Source organism: Capricornis sumatraensis, chromosome 2 (genome assembly GCF_032405125.1).
Source record: "Capricornis sumatraensis isolate serow.1 chromosome 2, serow.2, whole genome shotgun sequence".
NCBI lineage: Eukaryota > Metazoa > Chordata > Mammalia > Artiodactyla > Bovidae > Capricornis > Capricornis sumatraensis.
The window spans coordinates 114,460,865-114,473,098 of NC_091070.1; positions in this window are offsets into that span (position 1 = coordinate 114,460,865).

The following is a 12,234-nucleotide window of genomic DNA, read 5'->3' on the forward strand; positions in this document are numbered from 1 at the left end:
CCCCAGAGTTTATTCATCTTAATTATCTACTACTACTACTACTAAGTCGCTTCAGTCGTGTCCGACTCTGCGACCCCATAGACGGCAGCCCACCAGGCTCCCCCATCCCTGGGATTCTCCAGGCAAGAACACTGGAGTGGGTTGCCATTTCCTTCTCCAATTTTCCTTTAAAACTGGAGGAAGTTACAGTTCAGTACACATGGGCAAAGTCGTATCTGGCTCTTTTAATTATCTAAAGTTTGTACTTTTTGACCAACATCTCCCCATCTGCCAGCCCAGACAATGACCATTCTACTCTCTATTTCTATGAGTTCAGCTTTTGTAGATCCTACATATAAGTGAGATCATACAGTACTTGCCTTTCTCTGTCTGATTTATTTCCCCTATCATCCTGCCCTCAAGGTCCACCAAGTTCTCACAAAAGGCAAAACTTCCTGCTTTTTATGGCAAAATATTTTTGTTATCTGTTAATCCACCAGTGGGCATTTAGGTGTTTCCGTGTCTTGACTGAAATGAACATGGAGTTGGGGGATGGGGCAAATATGTCTTTGAGATCCTGATTTCATTTCCTTCAGATATATACCCAGAAGTGGAATTGCTGGATAATATAGCAGTTCTATTTAAAATTTTTTGAGGAAGTTCTCTACTGTTATACATAAAGGTTGTACAAATTTACATCCCCACTAACAGTGACTAGAATTTCCCTGGTATCTCAGTGGTAAAAAAAAAAAAAAAAAAAAAATTCACCTGCAATGAGGAAGACTCAGATTTGATCCTTGGGTCAGAAAGACCCTCTAGAGAAGGACATGGCAATCCACTCCAGTATTCTTGCCTGAGGAATCCCATAGACAGAGGAGCCTGGCAGTCTATGTATGGGGTTGCGAAAGAGTCAGACACAACTTAGCAACTAAACAGCAACTAAACAGTGGACAAGGATTTCCTTTTCTCCAGAGCCTCACCAATACTTATTGTCTCTTGTCTTTTTGACAATAGCCATTCTAACAGATGTGAAATGCTTTCTTATTGCAATTTTGATTGCATGACCCTGATGATTAGGGATGCTGAATGTCTTTCATGTACCTGTTGGCCATTTGTATATCATCTTTATAAAATATCTATTCAGTTCCTCTGTCCATTTTTTTAAATTGATCATAGGCACTCTTCTATAGTTCCCCCTGGATATGTTTGTCTGTGCATTTTGAAATATAATGAGAAAAAAAGATTAACTTTTTAGATAAAGTAGTAGTCTCCAAAGTGTGTTACCTGAGATGATCCACAGAAATAGAATAAAATCGAAGAGTTTTCTATCTATATTTTTATTTACAATAAGAAAGAAGAACCCACTCATAGCACGTAATAGAATTTCCTTGACACTCCAACTTGGTCTGTTTGTCAGTTACAGGTGAATGACTCAAGAGAAATGCCAAGGCTGAGAGTGGCACTCTCATTTGCTGGGTCAGTTTCAGATGATTGTACTTGAGGAAGCATGAACATCACTGAATTAACAAGAATGGAGTGATTAAGGTAAGAAGCTCTCCTGACATGCGTGAACCAGAGAAAACACATGTAAGGGAAAGAACAAGAAGAAGACAGCTGACCCTCTCCTACACCTGATTAAGTTGTCAGCACATTATGAGGCAAAATTGATGACAGAATTAAGCTGGACAAGAAACTCACCAAAAACTTAAATACAAATAACATGCTTGGAAATTTCCAAGTATAAATCGAGAGAGGAATCTTGGAGGAGGAAATTTACATCTTAGCATCAAGTTAGAAATAGTGTATATATTGGTAAAATTTGACATTTGGAGATGGAGGAAAATATTGGGGAAAAAACTCAAAGTTGTTTAGGTCATGATGAGATATCTCTTACTAGTTACCAAGTATATTTCTAACAGACACAGGTGTTTGTTGTGATGTTGCTTTAAAATAGAAGAATAATGTAAATAGTCTAAATGTCCTCGCTTTAATTTTTGAAGTAAAAAATTCAAACTCACAAAAATTCAAGAATACCCTATGAAATATGGATTTGTCTCCACTACCATTAATAATAACCTTACTATAAATGTATCTTGAGTCTTGAAGTATGAGCTAAGGTTGTATGAACCATCATGAACTGCAACAATTAAAATACTGTTTATTTCATGGATATGGATATCTCATATTTTTAGAGATTTTTAAATAGATTTTAACTTCTAGTTTATGATTTTAAAAATGCAATTCACATTTAATAAGTATACATAGGGGGATTGCCTGCTTAAAATCTTTTGTCTTTCACAACCCTGCCATAAAAAGTTTGCAGAATACTCATATAGACTCTATTTCTTTACCTTCTCTACCTTTTAATGGTTTTGATGATAACCATCCTATTTTCAATTCTGTTAGTAGTTTTTTATAAATAAATAAAAATACATTTGAACATGTTTTTCCTCTTATCATCAATGCTATGCATAGAATGCTATTTCCTTTTCCATGTTCAATGAGAACTGAGTATGTTTCCTCTCTTTCTCCCAATTCTCAGTTTTGGTTGATATAATTTGAGGTTTTATATACAGTTTATATGGGTTTCCCACGTGGCGCTAGTAGTAAAGAACCCGCTTGCCAATGAAGGAGACATAACAGACGTGGGTTTGATCCCTGGGTTGGGAAGATCCCTTGGAGGAGGGCATGGCAACCCACTCCAGTATTCTTGCCTGGAGAATCCCATGGACAGAGGAGGCTGGCAGGCTACAGTCCATTGGGTTTCAAAGAGTCGGACACGACTAAAACGACTTAGTAAGTACAGCACACATAGTTTATATAGTTATTGAATCTTGTTTACATTATATCTTCTTTTTTCCAAAAATTTAAAAATATTTACAAGTTTGCTTCTCTAGCACTTTGAGAGTAATGTGCTGAAGTGGGGCCAAGATCAAGTTGTTTTAAGAAAAAAAGGGGGTTCAATGTCAGGATTTCATGTACTAAGACTGGAATTTAATCTAGAAAATCTCAGGAGTGTGGGAGCCAGAGGCATTTCTACTGCTTACATTATTCCCTCTATTTTAAAGCAGTGTTACAGCAAACTTTGGTCTGTCAGAAATACATTCAGCTGCTAGTGAGAGAGACATAATCATGATGACCTAAATAAGTTGCAATCTTGTTTTTCTCTTGTTTTCAGATAAACTCTGTAAGAATCAATGCAGAGCAAGCCATGGTAATCCTATGAAGCACCAAGTTCCCAGAGTCCTTATATTTTTCTGTTCACTGATGTGTGGTTTTCATTCTTGAGGTAACCATCATGTACAAGTTCTGGACATTGCAAAAAAGAGAAGCAGGGAAGGGTAAGAAGCTTTTTCTTAAGTCCCACCCAATGACTTCGGCTGGTATCTCATTGCCTTGCCCTGTATTATTAAGAGGGTCTGAGAAATGTCAATTTTTAGTTAAGCACATCATTACCACCAAATATATAGTTAGAAAGGATAGAGAGTAGGTAGGCAACTAGCAGTTTCATCCATAACACCCTAAAACATGATTCTTTGAGCATTTATATGGCTTTGCTCCTGTTAAGATAGTTCCCTAGAAGTAGAATTTCAAAATCAAAATACAATGTGCATTTACAACACTGAGTCAAATTGCTTCCCCAAAATGCTGTGCATTTTTAAATTCCCACAAACAGTGTAGGAGAGTTCCTATTTTTCCATAGCCTTGCCAATATTGGCCATTATTAGCTTGATTGTCAATTTGATATATGAATATTGGTATCTTTTTCACTTTTTATTTCCCTGATAACTGGTGAATTTGAGCATCTTTTTACAAGTTAACTTATTGACTTTTACAAATTGGGGTTTGTCTAGGCAAAATACTCTTCCAACTAAGTCACCCTTCACCCCCTCATCCAAACTACCCAAATCAAGACTAGGTTTGTAAAGAGTATTCAGAGCTAGAGATGTGTAGAAAGTTGATTGAGCCAATAAAGATAAGTTCTATGACATAGCATCTGAAAGGGAAATTGAGTTTTGTTCTGGACAGAGTGAAATTCTAATGAGGAAGAAAAGGCCAAGGGAGATGCTTGTTAACCAGAGTCATAAGATCTGGGTGAAGAGAGACAGAAAAGTGATTGTTTAGGATGTTCTGGGAAGTTGTTGATTCAGTTCCCATACTTGGCTCACAATGAGGGTCTCTATCTGGGGTTACTCCTGATAGCAGTAGAAATGTCTGAGAAGATGAAGAAATCAGCTCAGTTCCTGCCAAAGGCTTGGTTGACTTATGGTGTTACGGACTCATCCAGCCTGAATAGGGAGATACTTTTTTTTTGGATTTTCTACCCAACATAAAAACCGCATGGCAGCAGCGGCAGCTAAGTTGCGTCAGTCGTGTCCGACTCTGTGCGACCCCATAGACAGGAGCCCACCAGGCTCCCCCAACCCTGGGATTCTCCAGGCAAGAACACTGGAGCGGATTGCCATTTCCTTCTCCAATGCATGAAAGTGAAAAGTGAAAGTGAAGTCACTCAGTCGTGTCCAACTCTTCCCGACCCCATGGACTGTAGCCTACCAGGCTCCTCCGTTCATGGGATTTTTCAGGCCAGAGTACTGGAGTCTGTTGCCATTGCCTTCTCCCTAAAAACCCCACATGTACTACCAATTAATGACACCCTGTCACTTGTCACTGAATATCTCAAAGATACAAAGTTTGTCTGTTCAGGTGCCTCTTGGAATTCGCGCTTGCATAACTCATTTGTCAACTTATTAGACATCCTCTGAAATTCACTTTTATATCCTAGAATGGTCAAAAGCCCTCCTTGGTCTTCAGTAATATTTGACCTCTACACCCTCATAGTCCCTTCCTGGGGCTTTTCCATTGCTAAATCCCTCCAGATATTTCAGATCGTCCCTATTTGCATTCCACTGAAATGATCCAGTTGAACTAACCATCTTATTGGCCTAATAACCTCACTGAAATTCTGGAGGTTGTCATACAAGGAATTACACTGCATAGCCTCTACCATCTTGTTGGCAGTCCCCTCACTGTCTGTCTCCTTTCAAAGCCAAGTTCTCCTGACAAGTGACTCTTCCCTTAAAGTGAGGTGACCAGCCTTTTCACTCCAATTGCCTGTCTCATGTCCTCATGATACCTTTCTCAATCCTTGGAATTTTGGTGAATAAGATTTTCTCCATTTCATTACAGCTTCTTAGAAAAATATTTGTAGCCCCTTGCAAAGTTTCTCCTTCAAGTTGAGAAAGAGAAAACAAATCACAGTATTTACTTGTGGAACTGGGCTCCTCTGTCCTGTATAGTATCACACTCCCTGCTTTTGATAATGGTTAGAGAAGAACTCTTCTGTGGGAACACTTTCAATAATGCTGTAACTTTTTGGTCTTTTATGTCTCTGGCCCTTTTCTTGGGTACATGAATTAATCAAATATGGCTTTCTCTATCCAACCCAGGTACAAGTCCCACTGCATCAGTAGAATGCTTGGGTTCAGACTGGGAAATATGTAACTGTTGTTTGATCGAATCTGGCAGCATTCAGGTTTAGAGATCTTTTGCCACTCATCCTGCCTGTTCAGAGTCAGGAACCAGCCTGGTATCATGCTCCTGCTCACTGGAAGAGAGTGGTTCTTTGGTGGGTGTGCTTTCTCTTACAAGAAGAGCAGAGCAGTTTGTCTACAAGGTGTCCTAACTGTAGATCTAAAACCACTCATCACTCTGACTCCCCTCATTTCTTGATCTTAATCTCTGGACTCCCAAAGTGGGGTTTGCTTCTGGTGCCATCTGAAGCACAAGACCCTCTCCTGATTTAGGTGAAACAAGCCAGCAGGATATTTTTTTGCCTCCCAGGATCCAAGCAGTACTTTGATTACTGCACCATATATATTAGGGCTTCTAGGTACTAAGGGCAGGTGTCATTCCTATGACAACTTCTTGCCTTCATCCCGCAAACACAAAAATTAATGACTGGATAGTGTAAATGTTAATGCTTTTTACAAATTTGGTTTGAGGTCTCTTCTGTGGTTAGAGGTGGGAGCTCTTTCTTCTACATGGAAGGTTGCTTTGTAGAAATCTAGCTTTAGAGATTCAACATACTTCCATTGGTCTCCAGCTGAATTGATGTCGTCCACCTTCCATCCAACTCAATATTTTATAATATTGCTACCATCTCTTCTTCCTCCTTTAATTGCTCCATCAAGAACAATAATCTGGAGGTCCATCTGGTGAAGTCCAGGCCTTGTCTGGTCTGTAAGATCTCATTATAAATTCTCCTGCAATGCCATGGTCTAGTGAGCAATGCCCTCATCACTTCCATCATTTTACTGAGTAAATCTCTCTAATCTCAGCACATGTGTAGAGGCCTCTTCTTCCTCTTGAGCGATATGTGGTCAGAAACCTAATGTCTGAAGTCAGACATTGACTTCACAGAGAAAGAGGCATTTGCAGCTTTAAACCGGGGTATGGTCTGTAATGCTAGGTACTACAGACTTGCTTTAATCTCTGTCAGTTCTATGTCTCCAAAGCCATACTGTGGAATGCCTTCAGTCACAGGCACTAATTTTTTTGCTAATGTTTCTTATTTCTGTTAACAGCCTACATGATGGTTGTTCCCTTAGTTGCAACAATCAGCTTCAGGAAACTCTTTTTCATTAGATAAAACATGCAGGAATCCCATGTCAGCCCAGTGTTGGTCACAGGCCTCTTTTCCCTTCCAGGAAAGTTTCCAGTTTCTAAGGAATTGTGGTTCTATTGGATGAACACTAACTTCCGGATTACAGATTCAGGAGTAATTTGTTAGAATTTACTCACTCAATTATGCTCACAGGACAATATTTCAATGTGGGAGAATCAAATGTATCTTATTTAACATTTAATCATACATAGATATATGCTGTATGCATCTTCATTTGTCCTCTTGTCCCAAGTTCAACAAATGTTAAAACATATATACCCAGTTATGATGCATTTACCTACAAATACAAAAAGACTTAGAAATCATGGTGTCTCTTTCCTCGTGACAGGGCATTAAGGTAAGACAAAATTGCTTTTAACTTTGAGGGGATATGTGGATATTCCCTGAATGAGTAGGCACCTGGAAACTTTGTCAGAATCAACAATTTTTATGAGATTTATAATCTATTTTTCTCTTTCTTTCTGTTGTATGAGGGCATCTATGGTAACTTCTACTTTCTTCTTACTACATCAGCACGATGGAATCCCTGTGGTAGATGAGCACAATGGCAGATAAAATGAGATATGATCAGCAGAATGGCTTAGATGCAAAACAGCTTAATTCCTGTGGTTGGATGCAAACAGAGCGAGTCCATTCATAGGACACCCAGGAAGCTTCTCTTCGGCAGAACTCAGTGGGCAGCTCTGAGCAGATCATCTGCAGGGAAAATAACATTCAACTTTAAGGGATCAGTGTGCTTGAGTGGGCTCCAAAAGCAGCCCAGAGATCAGGCAAGGAGCAAATTATTTTGAGCAAATGTTTTATATCTTCCAACAACAATTAATGAACAGCTGTGAGGAAACAACTCTTTACCTAGTTATATAGGTGATGGAGCAGAGAGCAAACACCTCTGCCCTCAAATTGCCTATTGTCTAGTAAGGGGGAAATAATGCTAAAACTAAGGATGCTGGTAGGCACAATTAGCATTTATGGACAGGATCAGGGATCAGGTATGAAAGAGAAGTTAAAAGAAGAGAAAAGGTCCTCCATGCAAGCTTCATCTGTTCACTTTTAAGGAAAGCAGGTGTTTTACAGTCTTGATGAGTTCTGTAGGAGAGCCATCCAGGACCCAGACTCTGGTCTGTACCATGGAAGACAGTGAATGTGGAAGCCGGAAGGGAACATTGTGATAGGCAGAGGGAGCTGAGGTGGCAGAGGCACCCAAGTCTCCCCATTTCACCCTGGATGGGTATGTGGTAGATGAGAATGCCATCAATAGACAGATTTATGGCACTTATCAGGTCTCATCCACCCAGATCAGATCTTCTCTTCTCTATCATGGAACCATTCAGTTTCCCTTCCAGACCACATATTCAATGCCTTTTCAGAGAGTTTGCACCTCTAGTGTTTGTAAGCCTTTCCCATCTGCTTTTGGCTGTGTGGCAAATGAATAGTCTTTCTATTTATGGACCATGACATTTGGGTAGATACTTGTCCATATTGGTTGATCTTTTTCTGCTTTCACCACTACCGCTATTCATTTTACTTTTTTAAATAGCATTTAAAAAACATTATAAAATGAAAATCAGCTCTGATGAGCAGCATTAATATTTTTGTCACCATTATTGTTGTCCCAAGAACCTCAGTAGGGGCTGGAGGGATAAGGCATTCTGTCCAATCATCACTCCATGGTTCCTTCCCCACATCTCTCCACCCTGATGGGTCCAGTTCTGGAACTTTTATTTTCATACACTGGCCAGAGTTCCACTGGAGAAGAATTACTGAAGTAAGTGGATCCCTGTGACAACAAGAAAAACATAATATTCACTGAGAGAGTGAGAATGAGAGAAAAGCTAGAAAAAAAAAGATAGTTGTAAGAGAGGATCTCTGGAAAATTGTCAGTCAGGAAAACCAAAGTCCTTGTATGGATAATAGGGTGATTAAAAATTGCATGAAGCTTTTCAACATAGAAACCGGGTAGAGGAGGAACAGAAAGAGGGCAGAGCATGGTCAAAGGACATCTCAGCTAAAGGAACAGGCAACTGGACGCAGGACTGAAGTGCTCTGGTCACTCTGTAATCACAGGTCTCTGCCTGGCTTGATATAGATAAGGGAGAAGTAGAAAGACAGAAAAAGGTGTCATGTATATTAGTCAGGATTCTCCAGAGAAATAGAATCAAAAGACTGTATATAGAGAGATTTTAGGAATTGGCTCAGTTCAGTTCAGTTCAGTCACTCAGTTGTGTCTGACTCTTTGCGACCCCATGAATGGCAGCACGCCAGGCCTCCCTGTCCATCACCAACTCCCGGAGTTCACTCAAATTCATGGACATCGAGTCGGTAATGCCATCCAGCCATCTCATCCTCTGTCGTCCCCTTCGCCTCCTGCCCCCAACCCCTCCCAGCATCAGAGTCTTTTCCAATGAGTCAGCTCTTTGCATGAGGTGGCCAAAGTACTGGAGTTTCAGCTTTAGCATCATTCCTTCCAAAGAAATCCCAGGGCTGATCTTCAGAATGGACCGATTGGATCTCCTTGCAGTCCAAGGGACTCTCAAGAGTCTTCTCCAACACCACAGTTCAAAAGCATCAATTCTTCGGCGCTCAGCCTTCTTCACAGTCCAACTCTCACATCCATACATGACTACTGGAAAAACCGTAGCCTTGACTAGACGGATGTTAGTCGGCAAAGTACTGTCTCTGCTTTTGAATATGCTATCTAGGTTGGTCATAACTTTTCTTCCAAGGAGTAAGCGTCTTTTAATTTCATGGCTGCAGTCACCATCTGCAGTGATTTTGGAGCCCCCCAAAATGAAGTCTGACACTGTTTCCACTGTTTCCCCATCTATTCCCCATGAAGTGATGGGACCAGATGCCATGATCTTCATTTTCTGAATGTTGAGCTTTAAGCCAACTTTTTCACTCTCCTCTTTCACATTCATCAAGAGGCTTTTGAGTTCCTCTTCACTTTCTGCCACAAGGGTGGTGTCATCTGCCTATCTGAGGTTATTGATATTTCTCCTGGCAATCTTGATTCCAGCTTGTGTTTCTTCCAGTCCAGCGTTTCTCATGATGTACTCTGCATAGAAGTTGAATAAGCAGGGTGACAGTATACAGCCTTGAGATACTCTTTTTCCTATTTGGAACAAGTCTGTTGTTCCATGTCCAGTTCTAACTGTTGCTTCCTGACCTGCATACAGATTTCTCAAGAGGCAGGTCAGGTGGTCTGGTATTCCCATCTCTCTCAGAATTTTCCACAGTTTATTGTGATCCACACAGTCAAAGGCTTTGGCATAGTCAATACCTTATTATAAAGGCTGGCAAGTCTAAACTTCAGGGTAAATGATCCAGGCTGGAGAACCAGAGAAGATCTGCTGCTGTGGTTCAAATTCAAAGGCTATTAGCAGGGAAGACACAGCCAATGTTACAGTACGCTGTAGGGAAAGGAGCTTAGCTCAGATCAGTAACTGCACAGTTCGGAGGGACAACACTGCTCTCCTACTCATCTGGAAGAAAATGTTCTCAGATCCTTAGAGAGAAAAGAGATCCTTTAAACTACAATCTGCATGTTTTTGAAGTAAACTTAGTTATAATTCACACAACGGCATGGGTGTACACGTTTGTGTGTATGTGTGGGTGTGTGTATGTGCATGCATGTGTGTGTGTATGTTTCTTTTCAGAGGCTAGGGTTTTAGTAAAGTTAGTTTCCTCTAATCTCTGGAAGTCTACCTGCTACAGGTTGAGCTTTCTGGCCAAGCTGGGGAAATTTAAAGTGAGTGAAATCTGAGATATGCTTTTGTTCTGTTTGAATTAGTAATTTAGGCAAATAGGAGGTTGCTTTTTTTATATAGGGATAATGATGGTAACAGAAAAAAGGAGAGAGAAAATATCGTACAATAAATGATAACTTGCAATATTATCCATGGGCCCAGGTAAACTAGACAAAATTACTCCAGCCTTTCCCATGAAACAAAACACATTTATTGCCAGATTACAGAGGTAATAATAGCTTCTGCTTTCACTTCCTATGGGAAAAAATGATTCATCCCTTTCCCATCAAGCTCTATGTTGTAAAAAAGGAAGTTGATATCTTGCAATATATTAATAGAATGGCAAAAGAGCTCTAGAGGACATACAAGGAGCATGTCCTCTGGTCTGAAGCCAGAGAGGGGCATGAGGATGGGGACACTGTTCCAGACATTCAAAATAAGGGGGTGGGGTAAGAAGCTGAGAAAAAGTATGATGGCTTGGAGAACTCTTCTTCAGTTTCCTTAGCAATAAAGATTAGAGACAGTGAATATTTAATTATTGTTTTCTTACCTCTGAAGATTATGACAATAAAATGAAATTACTGCATGTGAGGTGCTTAGCATAGGAATTGGCATCTTATAAGCACTTGGTCAACTACCCTAGGGAGTAGCAGAGGAAAAATTCAAGGCAAAGGCCCAGGTTTCTGGAATAGGTCATTGACTGAGAGTAGGAACCTAACAATAGTTTGGAGATTGAAGACAACGAACGGGGCATTGGCCATGTTGTACATGACCCCCTAGTGGAGATGCCTAGTAGAGAGTTGGATGCAGGGTCTGATGCTAAGCAGAGGGTGTGGGGTGAAGATATAGACTTGGAGAGTAGCAGCATGTGAATGATATTTGGAGCCCACAGAGTAGCTATCCTAGAGAGATAATGAAAATGCATTAAAGGGAGTCTGTGACAAAAACAGTGGGAGCCCCAATATTGTAGAAAGCATTGAGATAGAGGAAGAGCAGCCAACAAAGGAGCCTAAGGGGGATGGCAGAGGGGTATGAGGAGGCCTCGGGTATATAATATCAAGGAAACCAAAGGAAAAGAGACTTTAGGAAAGACTTTCTGACTTCTATTGGGAAAGAAGAGTCAACAGTGCCAAATGTTGGAGCAGCTGCTGGTTACCTCATGATGCTCAAAGGAGTCAGGGTGAAGGGATGCTGAGGAGTGAGTCCCTTGTAGCAACTGTAGAAGTGGCTGTGATGTGGGAGAGGGAGAAACAGGACAACAGCTGGAGGTGCAAATTTAAGGGAGTGTTTAGAGGTGCACTGAGTATGGAGAAGGCAATGGCACCCACTCCAATACTCTTGCCTGGAAAATCCCATTGGACGGAGGAGCCTGGTAGCCTGCAGTCAATGGCATCATGAAGAGTCAGACACGACTGAGCAACTTCACTTTCACTTTTCACTTTCATGCATTGGAGAAGGAGGTGGCAACCCACTCCAGTGTTCTTGCCTGAAGAATCCCAGGGACAGGGGAGCCTGGTGGGCTGCCGTCTCTGGGGTCGCACAGAGTTGGACACTACTGAAGTGACTTAGCAGCAGTAGCAGAGAATGTTTAGGGACTACTGGAAAGGAGTTAGAGGCATCAGTGAAGCATGCCATAGAAAGAGGAAGCACATTAGACAGTAAAGTCCCTGATAAGGGGCAAGAAGGAGGGGCTAAAAGCACAGGTGAAAGTATCAACTTTAGGTTCTAGGAGCTCAGTGTCGTTTGTCGAGGCAGAAGAGAAAGCTGGAACAGGTGTAAATAAATGTGGGTCAGTTAAAATTTAAGTGATAGGAATTTGAAGGC